Here is a 14748-nt window from a genome sequence, read left to right on the forward strand (position 1 = left end):
GGCACAAGATTTTTAAAAGGTGTTTTTGTTTTTTTTTTTTCCTGCCAGTGCTTTGATACAATGTTAAGTCAATACTTTTTCACAGAGATGAGGAAGGATGGGTATCTAAACTGGAATCGGCAAAACCCGGTAATGTCAGCAGAAAAGGGCTATTTGTTGATGCAATTCAGTTGGTGTTCCATGCAGGGCTCCTATGTCGATGTTGGTTTCTGATCACTGTGGTCTGTCTCTCACTGGCTTCTCTCTTGTTCCAAGGAGGCAGAGAGGTCTCTGTTAGCTTTCATCCGCATCTCTCTTAGTCTTCTATGGATTGGTCTAGTGATTGATCATGCGTACTATTCTCAGTGCTTTTGTCTTTACAGGTGGCTTTAGGAAGTATTTTTGGAAAGCATTAACAAATGAACACATGAATGAGTAATAAATGCTCTGATTACGTGTAAAATTAGCACGTTTTGAAATCCACTCTTCTTCAATGAAATAACAAGTGTCCACAGGTTACTGACCTAAAATCTCAAGCAATTTCTTCCCTTAGGGAAATGTTAATCAATTGTGAAATTAATTCAAGATAAATGAGGGTGGAGGTTTAGGTTGTAGTTGTTTCTTTGTGATTAAATGCACACACCCTTTCCCTAGGATGGTCTCCAACCACCGGAAGCCCTTCCTTGTTAGGGCCAAGGTCCTCCTAAAACCTCTAAAACCTTCTGCTGCCATCATCTGGACAACTATGAATTTTTCTTCCACAACCTATGCCATGGACCAGCTTTGCTCAAAGTGGTTTGCAGATATCTGGGGCCCCAGAGATACTAGTAGGGGGTCAGTGAAGTCAAAGGTATTATTTGCCTTTTTCAACTGCTTTGGTATTTGCACTGATGGTGTAAAGTGATGATGGCTAAAATTGCTGATTTCTTAGCATAAATCAAGGCTGTGGCAATAAATGGTGTTAATAGTCATTTTTTTTCTTGCATGCATCGTTTTAAAATGCCCATTTCTCTTAAGAAAGTCCTTGTTGTTAAGGTTAATTGGATTCATATTATTGAAAATTAGTTTGAGCTTAACTATTAATCTCAACTCCCAAGTACACATTCATTTAACTTGGTGTGACATAATGGGAAATTTGCCAGAACTTCACCTGCATATAGAAGTATGGTCGTTTTCTTTAGGGAAAGCATTATGCAATGATTTGAGTTGCAAACTGAACTAGACACTTTTTCTTTTTCTTTTTTTTTAAGTAAACCCTACACTCCATGTGGGGCTTGAACTCACAGCCCTGAGATCAAGACTCATACACGCTACCAAGCGAGCCAGCCAAGTGTCCTGCACTTTTTTCATTGAGCATCATTTTTTCATAAAAGAGCAACCGACAAACTGGAGAGTCAGACTTGGGTAATCGGCAAATATTTTCCTGGAAATGAGCAAAGTGAGCTTTTCATTTCAAGAAAAACAACTAAAAGCGTTTGTTGGCAAAGATAAAATTAGAACTCTAAAGAGAAAATTAGGATTTTGGAAAACTTACATCTGCCTAGGCGAGCATGCCAGCTTCTCAATGCTTAAAGACATTTTTGATGAGACCGGTGGTAATTTTTTTAAATGTGATTTTTGTGATATCATCTAATGAATTGTGCCAACATTTTGAAGATATGCATAACTCAGTGAAGCAATACTTTCTAAACAAAAGGTGCATGATGTTACAAATGCATGCACAGATAAAATATCTATTCACAATGCAAGATAGACCAATAAATTTTAGTGCAACAAAGTATGAAAAGTTTATTCATAGAGTTTATTTATATGTAACTTTTAAGAAAACGCCAATTGTTAAGTTTTGGTGTATTACTAATGAAGAATATCCACAATTATCCAAAAAGGCTACTAATGTACTCCTCTATTTTCTAGCTATGTGTCTGTGTGAAGCTGGATTTCCTATAAGCAGTTCAAACAAAAGAGCCTAACATGACAGATTAAATGTAGAAACAGACATAAGAATCAACTTGTCTTCTAGTTAGCCAGATATTAGAGATTTACAAAAATGTAAGTGCCACTTACTATATTTTTTGTTTTATAAAATATTATTTTCATAAAATTTGTCATGTTCACTTATTTACTATATAAGTCCATTATCTTTAGATGAACATACATAAATACTTAATATTTTCTCAGTTGTAATTTCTAGTATAGTGAATAACAGTAGATATAACCCACATTAACAAAAGCTCTTTGGGGTCTTCAGTAACTTTTCTTGTTTGTTTCTATTTTTTTTTTTATTTTTTAAAATTTATATCCAAATTAGCATATAGTGCAACAATGATTTCAGGAGTAGATTCCTTAGTGCCCCTTACCCATTTAGCCCATCCCCCCTCCCACAACCCCTCCTGTAACCCTCAGTTTGTTCTCCATATTTATGAGTCTCTTCTGTTTTGTCCCCCTCCCTGTTTTTATATTATTTTTCTTTCCCCTCCCTTATGTGCGTCTCTTTTGTCTCTTAAAGTCCTCATATGAGTGAAGTCATAGGATTTTTGTCTTTCTCTGACTGACTAATTTCACTTAGCTTAATACCCTCCAGTTCCATCCACGTCATTGCAAATGGCAAGATTTCATTCTTTTTGATTGCCAAGTAATACTCCATTGTTTACGTGTACCTCATTTTCTTTATCCATTCATCCATCGATGGACATTTGGGCTCTTTCCATACTTTGGCTATTGTTGAAAGTGCTGCTATAAACATGGGGGTGCATGTGTCCTTTCGAAACAGCACACCTGTATCCTGTGGATAAATGCCTAGTAGTGCAACTTCTGGGTCATAGGATAGTTCTATTTTTAGTTTTTTGAGGAACCTCCGTACTGTTTTCCAGAGTGGCTGCACCAGCTTGCATTGCCACCAACAACGCAAAGAGATCCTCTTTCTCTGCATCCTCACCAACATCTGTTGTTGCCTGAGTTGTTTATGTTAACCATTCTGACAGGTGTAAGGTGGTATCTCATTGTGGTTTTGATTTGTATTTTCCTGATGATGAATGATGTTGAGCATTTTTTTCACGTGTTTGTTGGCCATCTGGATGTCTTCTTTAGAGAAGTGTCTATTCATGTCTTTTGCCCATTTCTTCACTGGATTATTTATTTTTTGGGTGTTGAGTTTGATAAATTCTTTATAGATTTTGGATACTAACCCTTTATCTGATATGTCATTTGCAAATATCTTCTCCCATTCGGTCGGTTGCCTTTTAGTTTTGCTGATTGTTTCCTTCACTGTGCAGAAGCTTTTTATTTTGATGAGGTCCCAGTAGTTCATTCTTGCTTTTGTTTCCCTTGCCTCCAGAGATGTGTTGAGTAAGAAGTTGCTGTGGCCAAGATCAAAGAGGTTTTTGCCTGCTTTCTCCTCGAGGATTTTTATGGCTTCCTGTCTTACATTGAGGTCTTTCATCCATTTTGAGTTTATTTTTGTGTATGGTGTAAGAAAGTGGTCCAGGTTCATTCTTCTGCATGTCACTGTCCATTTTTTCCCAGCACCACTTGCTGAAGAGACTGTCTTTATTCCATTGGATATTCTTTCCTGCTTTGTCAAAGATTAGTTGGCTGTATGTTTGTGGGTCCATTTCTGGGTTCTCTACTCTGTTCCATTGATCTGAGTGTCTGTTCTTGTGCCAGAACCATACTGTCTTGATGATTACAGCTTTGTAGTATAGCTTGAAGTCTGGGATTGTGATGCCTTCTGCTTTGGTTTTCTTTTTCAAGATTGTTTTGGCTATTTGGGGTCTTTTCTGGTTCCATACAAATTTTAGGATTATTTGTTCTAGCTCTGTGAAGAATGATGGTGTTACTTTGATAGGGATTGCATTGAATATGTAGATTGCTTTGGGTAGTATTGACATTTTAACAGTATTTGTTCTTCCTATCCAGGAGCATGGAATCTTTTTCCATTTATTTGTGTCTTCTTCAATTTCTTTCATAAGCTTTCTGTAGTTTTCAGCGTATAGAATTTTCACCTCTTTGGTTAGATTTATTCCTAGGTATTTTATAGTTTTTGGTGCAACTGTAACTGGGATCAATTCCTTGATTTCTCTTTCTGTTGCTTCATTGTTGGTGTATAGGAATGCAACCGATTTCTGTGCATTGATTTTATATCCTGCAACTTTGTGCTGAATTCATGAATCAACTCTAATAGTGTTTTCGTGGAATCTTTTGGGTTTTCCACATAGAGTATCATGTCATCTCCAAAGAGTGAAAGTTTGACCTCCTCCTGGCCAATTTGGATGCCTTTTATTTCTTTGTGTTGTCTGATTGTAGGGGCTAAGACTTCCAATACTATGTTGAATAACAGTGGTGAGAGTAGACATCCCTGTCTTGTTCCTGACCTTAGGGGGAAAGCTCTCAGTGTTTCCCCATTGAGGATGATATTAGCATTGGGTCATTCATATATGACTTTTATGATCTCGAGGTATGTTCCTTCTATCCCTACTTTCTTGAGGGTTTTTATCAAGAAAGGATGCTGTATTTTGTCAAATGCTTTCTCTGCATCTATTGAGAGGATCATATGGTTCTTGTCCTGTCTTTTATTGATGTGATGAATCACGTTAATTGTTTTGCGGATATTGAACCAGCCCTGCATCCCAGGTATAAATCCCGCTTGGTTGTGGTGAATAATTTTTTTTAATGTATTGTTGGATCTGGTTGGCTAATATCTTGTTAAGGATTTTTGCATCCATGTTCATCAGGGAAATTTGTCTATAATTCTTTTTAGTGGGGTCTCTGTCTGCTTTTGGAATCAAGGTAATGCTGGCTTCATAGAAAGAATTTGGAAGTTTTCCTTCCATTTCTATTTTTTGGAACAGAGAATAGGTGTTTCAAGAGAAACAAGAGAATAGGTTTCAAGAGAATAGGTGTTAACTCTTCCTTAAATGTTTGGTAGAATTCCGCTGGAAAGCCATCTGGCCCTGCACTCTTGTTTTTTGGCAGATTTTTGATTACTAATTCGATTTCCTTACTGGTTATGGGTCTGTTCAAATTTTCTATTTCTTCCTGTTTCAGTTTTGGTAGTGTATATGTTTCTAGGAATATGTCCATTTCTTCCAGATTACCCATTTTATTGGCATATAATTGCTCATAATATTCTCTTATTATTGTTTTTATTTCTGTTGTGTTGGTTGTGATCTCTCCTCTTTCATTGTTGATTTTATTTATTTGGGTCCTTTCCTTTTTCTTTTTGATCAAACTGGCTAGTGGTTTATAAATTTTGTTAATTCTTTCAAAGAACCAGCTTCTGGTTTCATCGATCTGTTCTACTGTTTTTTTTTTTGTTTTGATAGCATTAATTTCTGCTCTAATCTTTATTATTTCCTGTCTTCTAGGTTTTGGGTTTTATTTGCTGTTCTTTTTCCAGCTCCTTGAGGCATAAGGTTAGGCTGTGTATCTGAGATCTTTCTTCCTTCTTTAGGAAGGCCTGGATTGTTATATCCTTTCCTCTTATGACCACCTTTTCTGCATCCCAGAGGTTTTGGGTTGTGGTGTTATCATTTTCATTTATTTCCATATACTTTTTAATTTCCTCTTTAACTGCTTGGTTGGCCCATTCATTCTTTAGTAGGATGTTCTTCAGTCTCCAAGTATTTGTTTCCTTTCCAAATTTTTTCTTGTGGTTGATTTCGAGTTTCATAGAATTGTGGTCTGAAAATATGCACAGTATGATCTCGATCTTTTTGTACTTACTTAGGGCTGATTTGTGTCCCAGTATATGGTCTATTCTGGAGAACGTTCTATGCGCACTGGAGAAGAATGTATATTGTGCTGCTTTAGGATGAAATGTTCTGAATGTATCTGTTAAGTCCATCTGGTCCAGTGTGTCATTCAAAGCCATTGTTTCCTTGATGATTTTTTGATTAGATGATCTGTCCATTTCTGTGAGTGGGGTGTTGAAGTCTTCTACTATTATGGTATTACTACTGATGAGTTTCTTTATGTTTGTGATTAATTGATGTATATATTTGGGTGCTCTCACATTTGGTGCATAATGTTTATAATTGTTAGGTCTTCTTGGTGGATAGACCCCTTGATTATGATATAATGCCCTTCTGCATCTCTTGACACAGTCTTTAAAGTGTAGATTGTCTGATATAAGTATGGCTACTCCGCTTTCTTTTGTTGACCATTAGCATGATAGATGGTTCTCCATCCCCTTATTTTCAATCTGAAGGTGTCTTTAGGTCTAAAGTGGGTCTCTTATAAACAGCATATAGATGGATCTTGTTTTTTTATCCATTCCATTACCCTATGTCTTTTGATTGGAGCATTGAGTCCACTGACGTTTAGAGTGAGTACTGAAAGATATGAATTTATTGCCATTATGATGCTTGTAGAGTTGGAGTTTCTGGTGGTGTTCTCTGGTCCTTTCTAATCTTTGTTGCTTTTGAGATATATATATGTATATGTATATGTATATTTAATATATATTTATTTATATTAAATACATATATTTATTTATATTAAATATATATATATATATATATATATATATTTTTTTTTTTTTTTTCATCTTTTCTCCCCTCAGAGAGTCCCCCTTAAAATTTCTTGCAGGGCTGGTTTAGTGGTCACAAACTCCTTTAATTTTAGTTTGGGAAACTTTTTATCTCTCCTTCTATTTTGAATGACAGCCTTGCTGGACAAATAATTCTTGGCTGCATATTTTTCTGATTCAGCACACTGAATATATCCTGCCACTCCCTTCTGGCCTGCCAAGTTTCTGTGGATAGGTCTGTTGCAAACCTGATCTGTCTTCCCTTGTATGATAGGGACTTTTTTTCCCTTGCTGCTTTCATGATTGTCTCCTTGCCTGAGTATTTTGTGAATTTGACTATGAAATGCCTTGTTGATGGTCGGCTTTTGTTGAATTTAATGGGGGTCCTCTGTGCTTCCTGGATTTTGATGTCTGTGGCTTTCCCCGGGTTAAGAAAGTTTTCCACTATGATTTGCTCACATAACCCTTCTACCTCTATTTCTCACTTTTCCTCTTTTGGGACCCCTATGATTCTGATGTTGTTCCTTTTTAATGAGTCACTGATTTCTCTAATTCTTAAATTGTGCTCTTTTGCCTTAATCTCCCTCTTTTTTTCTGCTTCATTATTCTCTATAAGTTTGTCCTCTATATTGCTGATTCTCTGTTCTGCCTCGTCCATCCTTGCCACCGCTCCATCCATCCATGATTGTAGCTCAATTATAGCATTTTTAATTTCATTCTGGCTATTTTTTACTTCTTTTATCTCTGCAGAAAGGGATTCTAATCTATTTTTGACTCCAGCTAGTATTCTTATTATCGTGATTCTAAATTCTGATTCAGACATCTTGCTTGTATCTGTGTTGGTTAAATCCCTGGCTGTCGTTTCTTCGTGCTCCTTCTTTTGGGGTGAATTCCTTCATTTTGTCATTTTGAAGGGAGAACAGGAATTAATGTGGTAGAAAAATTGAAATTAAAAAAAATTACAATTAAAAAAATATTAAAATTAAAAGTTAAACACACACACACGTAAACACAAATCGTATAGATGACGCTAGATCCTAGGTGTGTTTTGGTCTGGGTGTTTAAAGTGGTTTGACAGATTAGAGAAAAAAAAAGGGGGGGTAAGGGGGAAGAAAAAAAAAGGAAATCGCTTGAGAATTTGAAAAAATGAATACACTTAAGTAGACTAAAATGAGATGATGGAGGTAAAATAGAATTTGAAAAAATATTCACAGAAGTAAAGAATATAGTAGAAAAAATTAAAGAAAAATATTTTTATTAAAAATTAAAAATAAAAATGAATTTTTTCTTTTTCTGTATTCAAGAAAAAGAAAAGAAATGAAAAAGAGAAAAAAGAAAAGAAAAAAAGAAAAAAGGAATAAAGGAAATCGTTTGAAAATTTGAGTGAACACACTGTAGTAGACTAAAATAAAATGATGGAAGTAAAATAGAATTTGAAAAAATTTACATAAAAGCAAAACATAGTGAAAAAATTAAATAAAAATATTTTTAAAGGAAATTGAAGGTAAAAATGAAGTTTTTCTCTTTCTGCATTCAAGAAAAAGAAAAGAGGGGCACCTGGGTGGCGCAGTCGGTTAAGCGTCCGACTTCAGCCAGGTCACGATCTCGCGGTCGGTGAGTTCGAGCCCCGCGTCGGGCTCTGGGCTGATGGCTCAGAGCCTGGAGCCTGTTTCCGATTCTGTGTCTCCCTCTCTCTCTGCCCCTCCCCCGTTCATGCTCTGTCTCTCTCTGTCCCAAAAATAAATAAACGTTGAAAAATTAAAAAAAAAAAAGAAAAAGAAAAGAAATGAAAAAGAAAAAAAGGCGATTGTTTGAAAATTTGAAAAGGTGAATACACTTACATAGACTAAAATAAAATGATGGAAGTGAAATAGAATTTGAAAAAATTTACACAAATTAAAAAATATATTAATAAAAATTAAAGAATATTTTTAATAAAAATGGAAAATAAAAATGAATTTTTCTCTTTCTGTATTCAAGAAAAAGAAAAGAATTATAAAAAAGAAAAAAGAACAAAAAAGAAAGAAAATTGAATTAATGAACCTGCTAACAGATTGAAGTAGGACTGAAATTGCTTCGTTTTCCCCTAGAAGTCAGTCTATGTAGCTCTTTATAGTCCATAAATTAAGCTGGCGGTGAGCCTTGTGTTCTTGAAGAGCCAAGTTGGCCCAGTTGGGCAGGGCTCAGTGTAACAGCTCCGCTCTCCACTAGATGGCGCTGCTAGCCTATTGGGGCGGATTGTTGTGGGGCTCGTAGGTGCGTATGCGCATGTGCAGGATTGGTGTGAATGTCGCCAGCCAGCTACCCAGTCTGTTCTCCCACATCAGCAATTGCGCACCTGTCCACCTTCAGCTTTTGTCCGCTCCCTGCTTTTTCATCTCCGGGACCAGGCCCCAGGCAGTACCCCTCTCCTGAGTTTTGTCTGAGATGCGGCTGTTTCCCCTGGCCCCTTACTTCTGAAGGACTGCGGCTTTGACCGGTTCCTCGCCTCTATGAGTGGGTCTCACAGAGCAATGCCCGAATGAGCAATGGCTGAATGTCGGCTGCACCCAGGAACGCTTGCTGGACCGCACTGCTGCCGGTGCCCCAAGACTGCGGCCAGGTGCTAGCCTGCCCCAAAGACAGTGTCGTAGCAGCGTTTCAGGGATTATTGAAGTCACAACACATATCTGGCACCAGGCTTCACCCTTAAGGACCTTGTTCCAGCACCAGCGAATGTGGCCCCCTTTTGGGCTGGGACCAGGTGGCTTCAACAGTCTCTACCAAATGTCCTTCCAGCAGTGGAACCGCTTTTCCCCGTGTGGCCCAAGAACCTCCTGGACCCCACTCTGCTCCTGGGGATTCGCCCTTCCCACCAGAGCACCGCCAGGTATGGAGCTGTGGAGTTGCAGCCTTTGTGCTCCCCTTGTTTAGTCTTAATGGAATTTAAACCCTTTCCTTTCTCCTTTCTCCCTTTTTAGTTTAGTCCCTGCGGCTATTTCCAATTTTTCACTTTCTCTCCAGCTGCTTTTGGGGAGGGGTGCTTTTCCCGTATTCTCCCCCCCTCCCCAGTCTCCATCCTCTCTCCACCCGCAAAAGTGTTTCCCTACCTTTTGCGGCTTCTGGCTGCCCAAATTCACCTCTCCGCGCCGCATACCTGCTGAATTCTGTGGTTCAAGTTGTGCAGATTGTTGTGTTAATCCTCCAATCAGTTTTCTAGGTGTGTAGGAGGGTTTAGTATTGGTCTGGCTGTATTTCATGGACTCGAGACACAGAAAACTTCCATGCTGTTCCGCCATCTTGGCTCCTCCCTCCTTGAAATAATCATTTCTTTCCTCTGTTTCCCCTTTCTCTGCCTGCTTCCCCAGGGCAGCTCACTGGCTCTACGCTGCCCCGTCTCAGCAGAGGTCTGTGACTCAGAAGGAGAGCAGGTGCTGCCTGTGACGCTTCCCTTCCTAGCTTTTGTTTCCAAATCCTTCAGTAACTTTCAAGAGTAAAGGGTCCTGAGACCAAAAGGACTAAGAGTGTTTCCCACGGACCCTGTCATGATTCAGTGTCCCACCCTTCATTCTTCTCAGCAGAGATCTGCTATCAAAGAGTTGTGATAGAAAAAACATTTTTTTTTAAATAAATAAAGAAATAAGTAAATAAGTTGTGATCAGGTCTAGTGAACAGTAATTAAGTTCTATTAATACTGTAATAGAACTAGATACGGACATGCATCCATATTACCCAGATGTAAGAAGGTAAATTCTGGTCACATAGTCTCACATTATTTGCATAGGATTAACCACTCTAGTTCAGGTCCTTCTAGATTTACTATTCACTTTGCAACATCAAATCTAAGGTCAAGCAATTTGCACTAATTCCTATTTAGGTGCTGAAGGAACAATATAATTTCCTCTAAGTTTGGGGTAACTCCTTGAATTCAAGTCCAAACTACTTGTTGTAGATGCGTTGAAGTCCTGGCCTGTAGTTCCCTGGTTTGTGCCAACAGAAATTTCTCACCCCCTTTTGCTCTTAGCAGATTGCCACTTCTCCTGCTCTAAGCACTCAGTTTTAAAAAATTTCCTCCCAGTCTTTTGTCTTCTTATTGTGTATTACAGAATGGTTCTGACCATGAACTCCAGGTTTCTTTGCCATATCCTTTCCCAGTCTCATCTTTTACTTTTATCCACCTTCCCTTTCCCTTGATCCCTCCTCTCCTACCTTAGAGAGTTACTGGCCTTCCAGTTCTTGCTTCTTCTCTGGGAAAAAGAGCAATAATCTCTCTTGGCAGATTAGTTACAATTCGGCTTTCTTGCTAGGTCAGTGCAGAAGGGTGTGGCCAGATGGCTCCTTCCTAAGGAGTGTCCTAAGTTGATATACCTTAATAAGTTCTCCAGGTATAGAGCCAAGCCCTCATCTCTGCAAGGTTAGAAGCTTACTTTGTCACTGCAATGAATTCCTTTTTTAAATGCAGACTCATAAGTGACGCCACAAGTTTGATACAGAAAACACAAAAGTCAAGTTATTAATTTATAAATAGTAGCATGCATCTGATATCATCTGGAATGCTCAGATCAGCATGACCATGCATTCAAAGAATATTTACTGAGTTCCACTAGGAAGGTAACCGTACATAGGAAACCAAATCAGAAGTTTTCTCAGTGAGTATGGAATTCAGGACAAAGAAGACAAATAGAAGAAGTAAATGTTTTACATCAGTAGACCTGGAATAATTTAAAATATCCAGCTCACTAAAAGGGGTGATTTTCAAAGTGAGACCATAATAATAGAATTTTGTTGGCTGTATCTCCCAGCATTATTTCCAAAATATGGATAATTTTGCCAGAAGAACTAAAATACTTGATCTGTTGGTTAATGTTTTCTCAACATTGGATCATATTTGGATAAACTTTATTATTATGTACCTCTCTGGTTTTCATTTTCTATTGTTTTGTGACAAATCAACCTCTTCCCTAGTTAGCACATCCTTTCTTTTAACATGTCAACATTCACTAAGTAAGAGTTTCAGATCTGAGGGCCATTTACCGTTTAAGGATAGTCTTTAAATGTCTGTTCTTATCCAATAATGTACAGATTATAAAGCCCAATTCTTAGAGCTATTTAGCTGATGTATAGAATTTTAAACTTACTTTTCTTATTCTCAAGTTTTTATTGGGAAAGTCTCTAAATCTCCCCAAGGACTGAAAATGGAATTATTTAAATTACTTGCCGAATGGATAAAAGAGAATACAAAGAAAATGAGACAGCATACCTAAAATAATGCCTTTTCTGCTGAGTGTATAAACTCTTCACATCAGTTGGCTTGGAGATCCCACCTTTGTAGAGGAAACCTTGAAGAGGAAAGGAAGGATGGGTACAGTCAACAGTGTTGACTTCGCTTCCAGCCAAATGCTGGTGCAGAGGTGAATGGCTCAGCCAGCTTTACGTTACACGACCTAGAGGGAGGCCACAGGCTCATGGAAAATGGGATGCTGTGGATTCATGAGATACTGTAAAGAGTAAATAATGTGTGCACACTGAAGGCAGTAGGTACAATGTATGCATATGAGGAGAGGGGAATACAGAAGGATGTCAGTAATACATGTGATGTTTGCTGTGTTCCTTTTACCCGTAGAGTTGTTAAAGGATAGAGTTAAAAATAAAAAGCGGTCACCTTGCGTAATCTTAGAAAATAATAATAGCATAGTCTGTTTCTTTGTTTCATCTTGTTTATTTTCATGGGAATTTTCTTTTAAGGAAAGTTATCTTTTGATAAAGGAGATACAGTGTTTTTTCAGCCAGCTGGGATGAAAAGCAAAAGAATAAAGTCAGGGATACAGATGGCAGGCATTGGCTGTGATAAAGATGAGTCAGACTGATCACAAATCCATGACCAAGTAGAGGTCTTGCAGTTATAAAAACTTTTGAAGACAATTTTCAGGATTGTTATATAATGAAAATCTTGGAGACCCATGAAACTCCTGGAGCCCTGATCCCAAGGGGTCTCTCGAATATCATTAACCTAACAGTGTCCTTTTCTCTGGGCATAGGGACTATTCTGTGTTGGGTTTCTTCACGTGGCACTCAGACATCCTGAGATCAAGTAATGAAACAACAATTCCTAAACCCACATCTGTTTGCTCCTATTATTTGCTGTGTAGTTGATATACTTTCTGTGTTTTTCCCTTTAGAAATCGGAGCCTAGACAAACACAAGCTTGAAGTGCTCCTTCCTTGAACAATGGAAGGTACTGTTGTGCTTTGCAGCTACACAGAGGCATACTTGAAGCTGAGTTTGCTCACTCATCACAGGAGTTTGAAATCTGAGCTCCAATTATTCCTTTACTTAAAGGAGTCTATTAAGAAAACACAAAGCCAGATCTGGCTTTCTAACCAATATTAAGGAAGAAAGGAAACAGAGCTCTATTTTTTTTTCTTTATTATGAGGATACACTTCATTCCTATCCAAGAAAAAACTCCTTGTCATATATAATGAAAATGCATCTTTGTTAAAAAGCAGTAAGATTGAGAATGTTATGAGGGCATATTCCATTCAAATATTTTTAATAAAGGAACTATCTCAAATACATCTATTAATGGTGGATGTTCAACAACAGATTGATTCTCTAATTAGTCTCTATAATTGATTAATGTTTATTGTAAATGTGTCAACTTATAACCAGGTCAGATACTACCTTTTAAATGGCTTGGCAAAATTTAATCACATGCTATTGCTCTGTAATAACTTCATTTAGGTTAGCTTACATGTGAATATTCAACTAAGTCATAAGTTCTTCTCTGTCACCTTCCTTTACTCTTCTTTAGTCTTGGCATGGAATCAGAGAGAAATACTAAGTACTCAATTATGAGTTTAGTTATTTACTAGACATAAATACACTGGATACACCCACCTACACATAGGTACATACACATATAGATATATACACACACTCATACCTATAATACACACCCACAACTATACATACATGTATGTGTATGTACATTTCTATCTCTTCACTTTTCTTTTTTTCTTTTCTTTCTTTTTTTTTAACTCTTCACTTTTTTTTTTTTTAGCCTTTTTATTCATTTTTTGAGAGACAGAGAGAGACAGATCGTGAGCAGGGGAGGGACACAGAAAGAGAGAAACAGAATCCGAAGCAGGCTCTAGGTTCTGAGCTGTCAGCATGGGGTCTCACGTGGGACTTGAACCCACGAACCATGAGATCATGACATGAGCTCAAGTTGGCCTCTTAACCGACTGAGCCACCCAGGTGCCCCCTCTTCACTTTTCTTCTGAGACAAATCTCCTGGTTTCTTTTGTCCTCTCCAGGTGTTTGTTTGTTTTTCTAGTTTGTTCTCTCTTTATTTCACTCTTTTCTGGGTGATTTTTTTTCTAGTTCCATGATTTTAACCAACATTTAGGTACACTGATAATACCTGTATTTGCATCTCCAACCACAACCTTCCCCCTGAAATTCTAACTCATATATCCAACTGTCTAGAAGACAGCTCCATGGGATTCCTGATAGACCTCTCACAACTAACATGTCCAAACAGGTCCCTTGATTCCATTCGCCATCCCAGTTTCTTCCCTGCGACACCTCCTCCTCCCAGTTCTCTCATCTCAGTAAATGGTACCACCAGCTACTTAAAACACATTCATCTCTCACCCCTCTCTTTATCTTAAACCACGTGAATCTGTCAGCAAGTCCTATGGACTCTGTGCTTAAACTATGGCTCCCAAGTGGTCTCCTGGCTCCAGTCTTGCTTCCTACAGTCTTCACACAGCAGCCAGAGTGCATCTTTGAAAAAGTAGGTCAAAGTGCTTCATTCGCTTGAGCTCCATGCTTCAGGAACTTCCTCTCACTCAGGATAAAAGCCACGTGGCTTACAGGACTTTGTGTAACCTGTGCTGGCTGCCTTTGTCCCATTCTCTCCTACTATCCCACCCACTGCCCTCTGGTGCAGACACACTCACTTTTCCAACAGGCCTTTTCAAGCCTTTTCATCTGACCTTCTCTTCACCTGGAATGCCCTTCCCTGGATCTTCCCACAGATCCTCCCTCATTCATTCAAATGTCACCTCCTGAAAGAGACTTTCCCTGACCACACTCTCTTTCTCCTTACTTTGCTTGACTGTTTTTTTTTCGTAGAACTTAACCTAACATAATATTATTTATTTCTAATGTTATCTGTCTCTCTTTCCTCCTAGAATGTAATTTTCCTAAGAGCAGGGTTTTTATTTTGTTAGCTAGTGTTTCTGGCATCCAAATAGTG

This window comes from Prionailurus viverrinus, chromosome F2 (assembly GCF_022837055.1).
Source record: "Prionailurus viverrinus isolate Anna chromosome F2, UM_Priviv_1.0, whole genome shotgun sequence".
Taxonomy (NCBI): domain Eukaryota; kingdom Metazoa; phylum Chordata; class Mammalia; order Carnivora; family Felidae; genus Prionailurus; species Prionailurus viverrinus.